Source organism: Dromaius novaehollandiae, chromosome 13, assembly GCF_036370855.1.
Source record: "Dromaius novaehollandiae isolate bDroNov1 chromosome 13, bDroNov1.hap1, whole genome shotgun sequence".
Classification (NCBI taxonomy): domain Eukaryota; kingdom Metazoa; phylum Chordata; class Aves; order Casuariiformes; family Dromaiidae; genus Dromaius; species Dromaius novaehollandiae.
Window position 1 is genome coordinate 13,804,339 of NC_088110.1, and position 14,025 is coordinate 13,818,363.

General features: G+C 53.4%; 2 protein-coding genes across 4 annotated transcripts in view; one reads left to right on the plus strand and one right to left on the minus strand.

Moving 5' to 3' along the window:
* Positions 1-7,265, minus strand: part of PEPD (peptidase D) — a 199,441-nt gene extending 192,176 nt beyond the window's left edge. The window contains exons 1-2 of one of the 2 annotated variants that reach the window (XM_026107578.2): positions 7,145-7,265; positions 6,815-6,927 (exon numbers count right to left, since the gene is read on the minus strand). The gene's annotated coding sequence lies outside the window, so the exon portion shown is untranslated. Of the gene's footprint in view, positions 1-6,814; positions 6,928-7,144 lie in introns of those variants that run through there. The other variant, XM_026107580.2, reaches the window with a different exon arrangement.
* A 277-nt stretch (positions 7,266-7,542) lies between these two features.
* The window catches only part of CHST8 (carbohydrate sulfotransferase 8), a 189,417-nt gene continuing 182,934 nt past the window's right edge, over positions 7,543-14,025 (plus strand). The window contains exon 1 of one of the 2 annotated variants that reach the window (XM_064519673.1): positions 7,543-7,664. The gene's annotated coding sequence lies outside the window, so the exon portion shown is untranslated. The remainder of the gene's footprint in view (positions 7,665-14,025) is intronic. The other variant, XM_064519674.1, reaches the window with a different exon arrangement.

Below are 14,025 nucleotides of genomic sequence, written 5' to 3' on the forward strand. Positions count from 1 at the left end.
ACACAGGAAAAAACATTAAGATCGTTGTGCTGCCACTGAAATGCAGTGGTCCTGCTTATATGAAAAGATCTAATCCTTTCCTGCAAGCAAATCTCCAAAGATGTGGTCTAACACATATCTCTTGCTTCCTATTTAGATGTACTCTCAGACTACTGAATTACAAATTAAAAATATGCAGAATCAGTGTACAAAACTGTGGGGAAAAGCAGAAATATGTTTCTCTTGAAGACTCAATTGAATTACTTTGAAAAGATTAATTAAAATTGAATTTTCTTTTGACACGAAATCTCCTGTTTGCTAGTACTTGGTATTACCATTACCTAGTTTCCATTAGGAGATATTATACTCTGTAATGAAATAAACTGCGAGGACCCCATGGGTTCAAACAACAAGTTTACTGTATCCTGACAGCAGCAGACGGGCCGGCGCGAAGCAGGCTCTCGCACTTAATGGAAAAGGGCTGACATATTATCACTGAATTTCCACCAGTGATCGGTACCATTGCTTTTTAAAGTGTGAAAAGTCAAATAATTGAACGTTGTGTTTATTGGAAAACAGCTTGGCTTGCAAAGTCACCATCTAGTTTCAGATCCTAATTTGGCCTCTCCAAAAAAATGGGACCGGGAGAGAGAGGAGTTCCTCCAAGCCTCCGGTGCAGCTTCCTAACTAGACCATGCATTGTTCAAGGAAGGATGGCTGGAACACACTATACTATGTTCTGTACCACTATACCACTGGACTACTGTGTTTTCACCAGCATCTGTGGAAGCCATGCAGTGATTTATTAGGGATTTATTACCTTTATTAACCTGTATTAGGGATCCGTGTGAATGAGTTAGATAAAAGGCCGCGCGAGCCTTACCCAGCAGTGGGGCTGCTCGCACAGGGCTCACGTCTGCCGTGCCAAAACGTTTCTTAGGGCTTTACCGCTTCGGACTTGGAGACTAATGAGGCATTTGGCGTACCACGAAACCAGGATCCAGAATGAGCACGAGGGCCTGGTCTGGCCCCGCGGGACAGAAGACTGAATTTCAACACTGTTATGTTAACACACTTGTACCTTAAAAGAGACACCGACCATTTCAGCTTTATATGGAAGAGCAGCTCCAGAGAGTCAGAGCAAAAATTATTTGTTTCCCTTTATATCAGCATATACTGCTTTTCTGGCACATGCAAAGAGAAAATGAAGTCACCGGTGCCCCGCGCCTCTGCCCCGCAGCTGGCAGGCACATCAAAAGGAGACGTGTTTATGTGTTGGCTGTTTGGGGCCCCGCAACAGGGCCCGCAGAAACAGGTATTCACCACATCCTAAATCTGTGCTTCGAGCTACCCGGCCAGCAGCCTCCGAATGGAAAGTTAACATGTAAACACAAGCTGCTATTTTAGTGCAATCACACAAACGCAGCAGCTTGTGTTCCCGCTCCTCTAATTTCCCGAACGGACAGAATGCTGGAACCAAAACACCCAGATATTCCCTCTCCTCTTCTGCCTAAGTGCCACTCGGTTAAATCTTGCTCACCCAAGTAATTCTTACTCACCTTATCCCTACGCTAAGAGATGGTGGTGTTCAGACTAGAGGATGCCAAAACCTATTTTTCCCTGGAATATAAACAGAAATCAAAACCGAGCAGACCAATAAGGGGTTGTAAGAACTGACAGTGCTGTGCGAATTTGAAAGGTTACATTGTTCAGCCCAAAATAAAACCGAAATTGTGATTCAGCCCTGAGCTTTTGCCTCCCCTTTTCACAGCGTTTAAAGCCTTTCTTCCCTCTGTCATGCGCATAGTTGTGCACAAAGGACTTTGATGATATCACCTTGCTCCTCTAGTCCAGATGGCCACAAGTGATGAAAATCCAAAGGTATCCCAGGAAGCGACCTTGGAAATGCTTTCGTGACTCAAAATTCAGGGACAAAGGTAAGCTCGATCCCGGCAGCGCCGCTGCCTTAGCTCTAAAGAAAACCAGTGCACCTAGGCAGCAGCCGACTGCAAAAAGGCAACGGTACGCTTTGCACACTTGACAAGACATCTGCTGTAGTATTCCACAAGCCCCCATTTAGGAAGGAAATAAGAGCTGGTTTTCATCACCTAAGTCGATAGCCAGGATTTTTGCCTTCTTGCCCTTCAGAGTCTATTATCTGCAATAAGACTAGATGGTGATGCCTGTTCAGAAAGGAAAACTTTGAGGGAAGCATCAGGGAAAAAACTACAGGCCAAAAACAGTTTACTTTTTTTTTTTTTCCTGAATTGATCTGCTTGGAGAAGCTGGTCAAACTAAAATCACGGGTCTGTGCTGCCCTCACCCTCTGCGTGTTGAGATACACAGTACTTCTACCCAAACCATGCCTGGCTCCGCAAAATAAAAATTAAATCAACAAGGTTTTGCAACACAAAAGCCACCCTCTCACTTCTGCTGAGTACCATTTGAAATAAAGATGGATCATAACGTGAGTCATCTACCTCGCCTCTCTGATGCACTCGCACGCACGCCCGCCGTGGCGGGGGGGGGGTGGTGGTGGTGGCGAGGAGTGACCTGAATCTCAAGCACCCTTGGGTTTGCAAGCAGAAACCCAACCAGTGAGGTCCTGCAAGTCCAGAACGAAATCTGTGGCTTCCCCCTTTCCCCGTTTCTCTCATCTCATTATTTTAGCTAGCAAAGGCGCTGGTGAAACGAGGAACGGTATCATATAATGAAGCCTTGTATTTTATACTAGTTCCAGAGTCAGTCGTTCCTATTTCACACTATGAATATTCAAGCAAACAGACTAAGTGAAATCCTGGTTGGCTGCAATACTCGTACCCACTTTAATTGTTTATTGAAAACAGCACAATAAATACAAAAGAGTGGTGGAGGAAGAACAAGAAATAGCGGCTCCTTCCACAGGCTCAGCCCCCTCGCTGCATGAACCATGAGCAAAACCGATTCTTTACATTATATATCACATTAGAAAAGGTTGAACTAGTAATATTATCATGAGGAAGAAAAGAAAGAAGCAGCAAAGGGAAGAGGAGGCGGTGGCAGGGAGGTCTGGCGGAGGCATGGGCTTCCCGGCGGCGGGGGTTAAATCCAGCTCCCTACGTTTCCCTCGGAGCGCCGGGGTTTCCGCTCGGTGAGTCATCCCACCGACGTGCAACCCCACAAAACGCACAGGACGGGGTGCAGCCGCCGAGGGACCGGCCCCCGCTCCTCGCGTCCCGAGAAGGCGCCTCGGGCACGTGTGCTCAGCGACGGAGCGAGCCTGCCGGCAACGCGGAGCACTTTTGCTGGCTGGCATTACGCTTATTTGTTGCCGATTTCTCTTTCCAGCCCGATTCACTCCATTCATGCACGTAGAGAAATGTGCCGTGGGTCATCCCAGCTGCTCCACAAAGCGGCCACCGCTACCCTGCCCCATCAGGGGGTCACGCGCTTGCCCAAACCGGGACAAAAATGCAGCACGTACAAATTCTGTCCCGAGTTTTACTGTCGCTGGAAACGGCGAAGCAAATGCAGGCAGGGCAGCCAAATAATTCCCAGGAAACCCCAAGCTCTAAAGGGCAGAACTGAACCAGATTTGAATAAATCTGGTCTATTCATAGTGCTGGTTTCACGCACAGCAAATTGCGTCCTGGAGAGCGACCCTGTCCCACGGGGCAAAGCCCCTGTGATCCAGCCCTTCGAAGCCCTGTGAGACCGCTGGATCTCAGCCGCCCGTCTTCTGGGACGGACAAAATCGGAGCGGTAAAACCCTGCAACCCCCGGCCCCTGCATGCTGCCACGGGGCGTAGTGCCGCGCACCTCCCCGTACGTCTCGCTGCAGCGCTCCGGCCCAGCGCCGGCCCGGGCGGCTCTGCGGTGCCGAGGACGGAGGCCAGCGCTCCAGCCACCGCCGCAGCTCCCTCAGAGCAGCTTTCAGGGAGACTTGTCTGGATTCTGAGTTCGGTAGATCCGGCTGTTTTCTCCCCAGACTAAATCAAAGGCTTCTCCGGCTTCCTCTTTGAAAACATATTGTTTCTTCTGGGCCTTTCGGCTATATTTTATTCAATAACTGGTGTCCTTTGTCTCTAGGGGACTATTTGCTGCTGCTACCTAAGGATGAACCATATGATCTAACACATGTCCAACTCCTTCTTTTGAGGTTTCTGCAGTTTTTCCAGAGGTTTTTATTTCGTTCCCAGAGAAAGGCTTCTGTACCCAACAGTTTGTCCCAGCAATATTGCTCGGTCTAATAAAGACGACGCCTCTCCATGCAAGCCTTGCCTCTCCTCTCCCAGACACGACACACGCAGAGTCATTTCTCCAGAGACAGAGTGCATGCAATCATTTTATATTTTTGGCTAACTCCCAGAAGATTCACTGTTATTCTCAGGCAGCAAGTAATAATCCTGCTTTCTTGCATCTCCAGCAATGCTACCTACCCCCGTGCTATTCCTCCTGCTGCTCCTTCCTTCCACGAATCCCGGCCGGCACCGTCCCGTTCCCTGACCCGCCACGCTCAGCTCCAGGGGCAGTCTACAGCGCAAGCAAGGTTTAGAAAATGATCTTTAAAGGAAAGCTCAGCTGCCATAGTCAGGCACGGTTACTCTGAGGAAGCACCAGCGAAGCAAGGTGGGATCCTGGCACTGGTCCCAGAAGATATTTAACTCCAGCTCTTCGTAGTCCCGGGTGGTGATCTGAGCAATAGCTTTACTACCCATCCTGCACGCACGGCTCCGGCTGCGGCGCTCGGCACTTCGGTGGCAGCTCCTGCCCGGGCGTCTTCGCTGAGCAGGGGGAAAAGTAGGGAGACGGAAATAAAAACGAGCTCTTGGGTCGTGCTGGTGCCTACAGCTTTCCCTTCAGGGCACTCGCGATCTCAGGAAACCTACCAGGTTGCCGATACTAATTTTTCTCATAAACCTCAACTGCTTTTGCTGCTTCTATAGGAGACCAGCTGTAAAATATCCCTTTTGAATTGGGATAGATGTTTCCAGTGCTGGGGTTTGCGAAGTTCCTGTGGCAGCTATTTCCATGGCCGCTTTGTCACGTACTTCTTTGCGAGAGGCTCTCAGAGCGGCAGAGAGGCTTTGCAGATAAGGATTTGAATTGCAAGCTTTACACTAGCAATGTAATAGGAACATTGGGGAATTAAATAAAATTATATTTTTCCTAGATGTCTGCTTAAAAAGGAAATTCTGGATTTTATAGATGCCCCAGAGACAAACTATTACATTACATGTCTCACAGAGTACTATCTGTTTGAGCACCTCAAACAGCACAGGATCATTCATAAAGAATGGGCAAGAGAGACTCTGTCCCATCAATATTTCAAGCTTAGTTATCGAATCAAGAGAAATTCATGAGTTCTGCTCCAGCTCAGCGTTTGCAGATTTGATACTATTGTTTGACAGTTTAGGGGTTTTTTTTCCTCTGCATTCTTATTGTCTTTAATATTTTATATAATCCTCCAGTTGATGGTTATTGTAATATTTATTAATTTTTTTTTACTTGGCTGCACGCACCAGTTTTCTCTTTTCTCTTTCAGCAGGGAGAAATTCACACTCATTTGCTATTTGTGGGGTGATGACACAGTGTGAAGAAGCAGTAATGATGACTGACTGATAGAAGACACCATATGTTCTCTTCATTTTTCTCTGTGCTGCTTTCTGAGAGACGAATAAAGACTCAATATAAGATGAACTTGCTTGTAATATAGAACAAAAAACCTTTGCCTTTTTGCAAATAATGGGCAGGACGGGGGAATTTTCTTTTTTTTGACAGCGTTCAGACAGTATTTTTATAAACATCAGGCTCCAGATCAGTAAGATGAATAATTTCCAAATGTTGGCACCAAAAATACTTTAAACGTGTCTAAGACCCAAAATATAACTTCACAATTGCAAGCGTGCATCCTTTAGAGACTGGGGCAAAGGACGCATTTTTAGCCTGCAGCTGGGGCCAGGCCTCCTGGCCGGGCTTTGCGCTCCAGGGCACGCACTAAAGGCATTTTCCAGGATGCAGGATGGATAACGCAGGCAGAGCCGCGTTTTGCCGGGCCGCTCGCAGGCCGAGCAGGACAGCTGCCGCGCGGGGGGCGAAGGGGTGCCGGCCCGCAGCACCGTGCTGCCCCGCTCGTCCCTCCGAGCAGCGGGCGTCGGCGCACGCCGTGCACGTCCCGTCCGCAGGGCAACGCGCTTTCCTCAGCCGGGTTTGGTTATTTTTGCCGTCCGGATCTCTGCATCCCGCGTCACAAACGCTGTGGCAGAAGCGGCTGAAGCGAAGCCACGATTGTGGTTTCCTTGTAAGAAACGTTTCTGACTGTCTCCGAGCTCCAAGTGCGTGACCGCATCCCCCGCGAACCTCGCTGCGCGCACGTCACCCTTCTGTCACGACATAAGGTCCGACCTCCCGACTCTCAGCCAAGTAAATGTTGCGCTCGTCAGTGAAGATCTGGCCTGCTTAAAGACTGCGGGACCGGGTCTTTAATCAACATTTTAATAAATAACAGCCACTTAGTCGGAATAACTGATTGCCAGGGAGCAGACGGAGCGTGAGGCGTTGCTGCTGCTCCAGGCAGGGCACACGCCGTGGGGCATCTCCCGTCACACCGGGGCGCTCAGAGGGCCGGCGCTCGCGCGGGGGCTTCCCAGGGCCCGCTCGCGGGGCTAGTTCCACAGCCCGGCTTCGCCGTCACGAGGCTGCGCATTCTGCGGCGCAGGGAACACCGAGGATGGCAAAGAGCCAGCAGGGAGTGCGAGAGCCGCCCTCCCCGCAGCGAGGCCCTGCGTGGCACCCCGGCCCCCCGCGACGCTGCCCGGCTCCCCCGGCGCCCGCGCGTGACGCCTCCGGGCCTCACCTGCTGCTCGAGGCCGACGTCGCTCCGGTTCCCGTCCAGCTGCTCCTCCTGCCCCCCCCGGGGCCGTGTTCACAGTCACGCTCTCTGGTGGGCCACCGATCTCCGCGACTGGCCTGAAAATACATGTATTTTCAGTGCTGTTAAACCGCAGAGCGGAGGAAGGCAGGACTGGCAGGAAGCTTATATCTATAAAGAAGAATACAGGAAAGGCAGGTACGAGACGTAAGATATGAGATGTAAGGTAGCCAACCCTCCCTGCCCCTTGTCCCCACCCCCCAAAGGAAACCCCAGACAAAGGACGGAGGAGTCGCACTGGCGCCTGCTCGGGACCTTTTTCTCCCCCTGCAACTTTCCGCCGGGGGGTTCGAACGTTTCAGCCGAGGCGCCAGGACCGTCACGGGGCGGGGGCCGCGCGTGCCCGTACCGCGCGCCCAGCCCAGGCGCCCCCGCCCCGCGCGGCACCTCTGCGCCCTTCAGCCGAGGCAGCGCTCAGCGCCGGGCGGGGGGGCCGCGCCGAGGACGTGCCGAACTCGCCAAGCGGGCGACACCCCCGCGGCACCTGCGCGCGGCCCCCCCGGCGGCGGCGGCGGGGCGGGCGGGCGGGGCGGAGCGGGGCGCGGCGGGGCGGAGCGCGGCGGCGGCGCGGCCCCGTCCCGCGGGCTCCCCGCGCGGCGGCGGGAGGAGGAGGCGGGCCGGGGGCGGCCGGTCCCGCGCCTCCCCGCCCTCCCCCCCCCCCCGAGGAGCGGCGCGCGGAGCCGCAGCCGCGCAGAGCCGCGGCGGCCGGGAGCGGCGCGGAGGATGCGCTGAGCCGGGGCAGCGGCGGGGCGCGGCCGCGGCCGCCGCGGCGCAGGTCAGTGGCGACCCCCCTCCGCGGCCGCGGCAACGCCGCTCCCCAACTTTTCCCCGCGCCGCTTCGCCCAAGTGCCGGAACTCGCGGCGCGGCCGGCCCCGACCCCGCACCCCGCACCCCGCACCGGCGCCCCTCACCGCGCGCGCGGGCGGCGCTCCGGTCACCGGCGGCGGCCGGGGGCAGGGAGGGGGGCAGGCAGGCAGGGCCGGGCGGCGGCGGCGCTGCGGCGGGGGCGCGGGAGGGCGCCGGGCCGTGCCCGCGTACCGGCCCCGCGGCGCGGCTCTCCCCGGCGCGGGGCGGCGGTGATGGGCGCGGGCAGCGCCCGCCGCGCGTTGCGGGAGCGGCGCCCCGCGGTTGCCCCCGGGCGCTTCCGCGGTGGGTCCCGGGCTGCCCCGGCTGGGGCGGGCGGTGCCGGCAGCGCGGTCCCGCGGCGCCGCCTCGCCGGCAGCAACTTGCGGGCGCGGAGCGATCCCGCCCCGGGAGCGGCGGTGCGGAGCGGGCGCCCCGGGAGCGGCGGTGCGGGGCCCGGCGCGGGCTGAGCAGGGAGCCGGGGCGGCGCAGCGCGAGCGCGGCCGTGAGCGCGGTTGCTTCGCCTCCTCGGAGCTCCGCGCGGGGTGCGCAAAGGCCCCGAAGTTGTAGCGTAGCGTAAACCCCGGCCGCGGCCGGTCGCGTCGGGCGGGGAGTAGCACGCTCACGACAAGCGGAGATGCCCCTTCGCTAGGGTAGAAGATTCCCCCGGTACGCGGGTGTTCCCGCAAGATTTAAAAGTTGCGGCTCTGCAGGGCAGGGGCTGTACGCACAGGAGCAGCGAGGGAGGGCGAATGGCAAACCCTAACGGTCTCCTAAGTGAGAATCAGAGATGTAGTCGCTAAATCCATCTCGTGCACTAACGGTGCTCACGATTTGATGAGAAAGCTATCCCTGGTTCATCCCGCGGAGATCTCATTTTGTCGGATGACCGGCTCCTCATCAACCCCTCTCGCGTCCCCGGGATTTTCTCTTTTCCGGGACTAGGCCGCAGGAGCTCTCGGTGGGGCGGATAACGGCTAAGCTCTTCTCTGGGGTTCGTGAGCTCCCAAATTAAACTTTTGCTGGCACCTGCTACCTAGCCGGGCTGCCCAGCACACCGGTGTCGCCCGAGCCCTGGGGTTCTGCTGCTGAGCAGAGCAAATTAAAAACAAAAATAAGTGTGAAGCAGCCAGGCTGGATTACACAGCAATCTGGAGCGGCTCTGTGAAACCGTGGCTGCTGGAAAGCTCGTCTGAGTGGGGCTCTGGTGGGGCAAACTCCAACAGCAGTCACAGCAAAACATTAAACCCGTGGCATAGACGGCAACGGAGATTAATAAACATCATCATCAATTAGCCGATAGCATCAAACAGAACAAAATGAGTGTAAACAATAACCTGGCTTCCCCTCCCTCCCTCCCTCCTTCTTTCCTACCACCTTTATTTATCTGGTGTCAAGGAAATTTTCTGAGCATTAGTTTCAAGTGCCAAAAAATTTAGCAAGTGTCATAACATAAGGTCAAGACTTAATTATTTATATGGAGACATCAATCACCATGTGTAGATGACTTATTTATAAATCACCCGAGCTGTAAAACGAAACAGCGCCTTCTGATTCTCTGCTGCTGGTTACCGAAGGGGAACATGAAAGGTCTGAGCTGCTGCTGCGTGACCTTTGCAAGCTGTGGAAGTTGCTACACGGGCCCCATATGGAGGAGGGTTTTGATACGCCTCTTAAATCTTGTAACCAAAATGCCACTTGGGAAATTTCATGCATATTTGCTACATCTCAGTAATGAACATTTACTGATTATGGATTATCAGGAGAATTTAGCTTTTTAAACATTATTCAAATGTTTATGTTTATGTAAGCTAATAAGAGTGAGGAGATTCAGTAACTACTCTTTGCCCTGCGGTGTTACAGAAGGATGTCTGCGGGGCTCAGCGGAGCCTCTCCAGAATCGCTTCTAAAACAGAAAAATTGAATTTTTCTGCCTGGGAAAAATAATGTATCTGTACTCAGTATAATGCTCTTTGCTCACAATTAATGCCAAAAATCAATCTGCTAACATGCTTTTTATGTTTCTGCTGATCGCAAACAGGATGGCACAGTAAAAGCTTTTATTGCTATCTGATTAGTCCACGGCGGTGGTGAGTAAATAGCTGCGGCTAGCACGGCTGCAGAGCGCCCGCGTGCAGCGCGGGGCGCAGGGGCTGCGGGGGCTCCGGCGTTAACCTGGCACTCGGAGCCGCTCCCAGGAGCTCTGCCAGCCGCACGAGTGGGGCAGGATCAGGCCCTCTGGTGCTCCCGCTGCGGGAGGGAGGCATGGACGCGCGCTCGGCGCCTTCCTGACCACCCCCCCCGGGTTTGTGGTGAGGGGTTGGTTGCAGACAGGGGTTGGTTGCAGACAGGGGTTGGTTGCAGACAGGGGTTCCCGGAGACTTTTCTGTTCATCCTGTTGGTAGAAATGGTGCTGCTCTTACTTACGTGGCTGCGTTGCAGACAGGGACACGATTAACTTAGCTGAGAGTGAATGAAGCTGGTTAAAAAAAAAAAAAAAAGCAGAGTACAGGAAAAGAGAGGTGGAAAGGAAGCGAGTAGCATTAGGCGGGAAGGTTTCCTTGGCTCACCTGTGACTGTCTCTTACACCTCCGCGTGCCCCAGAAGCACAGGGTTTACCGCTTGAAACAGGAGCCGGGCGGGTGAGGCAGGTCCCGGCAGCTTGGGAGCCCGCTGAGCTCCGGGGCCGCCTCCGCTTTGGCAAGAGCGAGTCAGGGAGCTCCCCTGCACACCCCTTACGCTGCTCCACTGATCTTAAAACAAGACCGTTTATCACTGCGTTCCCCTGACGGAAATACTCAGATAACATTTCACGGGGTTTGCAAGAGTGTAAATTAGGGGGAAGAGAATGGATGAACCGGCCACTTCTTCAAAAAACAATTAATGCATTAAGGATCTGGAAAACTTTTTTACCACATTAACCAATTGATGAGAAAAACCAGAATTTAGGACCCAAATCTGTTACAGGATGTTCCTCGAGCATCCTCTGGATCTTGCCCAGCGCGTGTGAAGAACGAGAGACGAACAGCATCTCTCCTGAGCGAGACCAGTCAGCTGCTCGTGTGTTTTTATAGGATATTGGGTACATCTATAGCATTTAGTATTGCCAGCAGCGTTAAATATAAAGCGCAACAGATGAATATATGGTGAAACAAGGCAACATCAAGGCAGGTGGGAAACGATTGCCAAAACATTGCAGTAACCAGGCTGGGGGAAACGTAGCAGGATGGTAAACACAGTATAATACACCCAAATGGTTTAACCGAAGCCCAGGCTAAAGCTTCGCCTTGGTCACAGCCGATGCCAGACTGAGCCCCACGAGCGCGTTATGTAAAAGCGGAAAGCGAGAAGTTGCTGCCCACAAATCCTGGCAAAAACGGCTTTGCGGCTGCTTCCCGGCGGCAACGGGGAAGAGGTGCCGGTGGGAGCGCGGCCGAGCGCGAGGAGGGGAGGGAGACAGTGTTGGCGCCTCTGCAAGAAGCAAATCACACGTTTCCCTAATGGGGCAGACGATGCTTAACTAGGGCACGCAGCAACCACGAGCGAAGGTGGCAGATTTCGCAAATGAGTCACGGCAAAAATGGCGGATTTCAGAGCTTGCAGTGGATTCGCGGTGCGGGAGGAAGCAGCACGCGGCGGTTAGGAGGGCTCCGGCCGAGCGAAGCAACGCGCGCGCGAGCCTCCGTCACGGTGGCCTAGAGCCACCACCGCTGCCGCCTCCTGCGTTCGCTGATCCGCTGGTGGTGCAAGGGTCAAACCTGGCCTGGGCCGCAGCTAGGCAGCACCTCGCAGCGCGCCGGTGGGGGACGAGCGTCTGCGGGGGTGGCTCGCTCGTGGACCAGCCCCTTTGATGGCTCTGCTCCAAAAGCCACCGGGTTTCCGTGGCTCAGGGACCGGCTAGCGCGGTGCCGGTGCCCTCCCGAGGGGCTCAGCCCCGCGTGGAGGAAACAGCCCGAGGTGGCTCCATCGCTGTTGACTGCCAGGGGAAAACAAAGCCTGGAAGGAATTAGCGTTTCTAAAGCACGGGCATGGAAACGTCCTTGGTCTCCTGGTAAGGAATTAGAAAGGTTCATCAAAAAAAAGAAAAAAGGGCAAAAAATCAAAAACAAAACAAAAAAGGAAAAAAAGGAAGAAGCCCTTTTTCTCCAGAATTGATTTTAAAACTTGGCAGATTTAAGAAACCTTTCAGTAACATTTTGCGGATCGATGCTAATTTGAAGCATGGGAGCTCCGCGCCGTGCCAGTTCGTTGTCACAGGGGTATTAACTAGGCACTTGGCGCTTCCCGGAGCACATTTATAGCCCCAGGTCCGTTAAATATGCACGACCAGCAATTACCGCACCGCCCTTAAAGCCCTCCCTCCAAGACGTACGCCACGTACGCCGCGGCACCCAGAAACGCGTCTCGGGCGCGGAGGGGGAGGCCGCGCTCGCGCCGGGCGCCGACCGAAACCCCCGTGCCGGAGGGGCGGGAGGGCTGGCGGCCGCCCCGGAGCGGCTCCACCGCCGCGAACCCCGCGGGCCGAGCTGCCCGGCTCCTGCCGTGACCAGCCTGGGGGAAGTCGGTCAGTTCAGGTGACACCCGTGGGGAGAGCAGCACTTACTCGCGTTGGTAAAGGCTGCGGGATCGGTTGCATGAACTTTCCGAGCGGTTTGGGAACCTGCACACCCACCATCCGACGTCCCGGCACAACCAGGAGCTAAGCACAACTTGCTTTATTTCTTAACGGTTCTTAGTCTCAGCCAAAGCTGCAGAAGATCCTGGTATTTGAATCTGGGTCCTTTTTAGCTCGACAGATACCTGCACAGAACTAGTTCCAGAAGTGCTGGTTTCTCGTCCTGTTCAACGTAACGCTCAGGTGCAGGAACGCGCCCTTCCCAGTCTGCAGAGCCACAGCGGTGCTTAGACACTGACGTGTCTAGCTAGATGTCTAACTTCAGGCACCTACGTTTAAAATAACATGCCTTCATTTTTACATCCTGAAGTGGGGATACTCCTTAGCTCAAAGATCAACAAAGAACATATATGTTACATAAATGGTTATTTACTATACCTTAACAGGTTTTTTGCAATGACCCGTCTGCTTAAAGCATGTAAACCGGGATGAGCCGAAATAGTGAAGTAATTGCAGAAATCTGAAGCGTACAGCAGAAGTTAGACTAGTGCATCAGGAGGAAGTAAGAGCAACGCTGCTATTTCATTTGGGAAAAAAAACCAAAGATCTTTCGTTTCTGAAACTCTGAGCATCTCATTTCTCAGGAATCAAAAAATCCATTTCGGGTAAGATCTATGAGATAGAGGAAGAAATTGTGAAGGTAGCATCCTGGTCAGTCAGACACGGGAGCCCGAGGGCACGCGCAGGGGAGGACGCCGCGGCTCTGTCGTTCGTCAGAAGCGGACTTCTCTGCGGCCCAGCAGATGCCAAAGGCTCACAGAAACAAGCGCTTATAGCACAGTCCTTAGTTCCTACAGTCCTTAGACATGTGATTTCTCAGTGAGAGATGTGCTAATCCTATGCTGATCTGCAGTGATTGAAACGGGTTCATTTGGAGGTTATCAAAGTACCGGACTGTATGACAGAGCACGGCAAGGTATCGGTCCATGATCACCTCTCCCGGTGCACAACGTAGCCCATCCGACACGTTTCAACGTCCACCAGCTCTAGGGAAAGTTCATTCCTTGCCATCTCTAAGATATTTTACAAATACTTGCACCCTTTTCCCCCCCAGCTTTCTTCAAAAGTACACTTTACCACACTTGCATTTAAAAAAAAAAAAAAAAAAAAAAGTATTAATTTTCTGGCTGCTCGTCACAAAAGCTATTCAGATCAGCCACACCACGTTGTTAATGTGCCTTAACAATACTACCTTCCCTGTTCACTAAGTGCTGTGAATGGTACTTTAAAGACTGTAATAATTTCCTAGCAAAATGGTTCACATCTATTTATTAGCTATAGATGTAAGATCAATGAATGACTACTGTCCCCTGCCTTTGCTTATCCCTCCCCAAAGTCCCCTGCATCTCCTCGGGGCCTCTTGTCACCTAAGCGAGTGCCAAAGAGGCAGGACGGCAGCTGGCTCAGCCCTTAATGCCAGTATTCTTCGTTTGCAGCGAAGGAGGAGGGGATTTGCTTTCAAGCTGCCCCTTTTCCCGCAGAGACCGACAATAATAATATCTCACATCTTTAAATATGGGTCTCACAGTTAATGGTGCAACAGTTATACACAGAGTTTTTACATTTATGGTACAGAAAAGTTATGTAGATCATTTCTTTTTTAAATTTTCAACATCT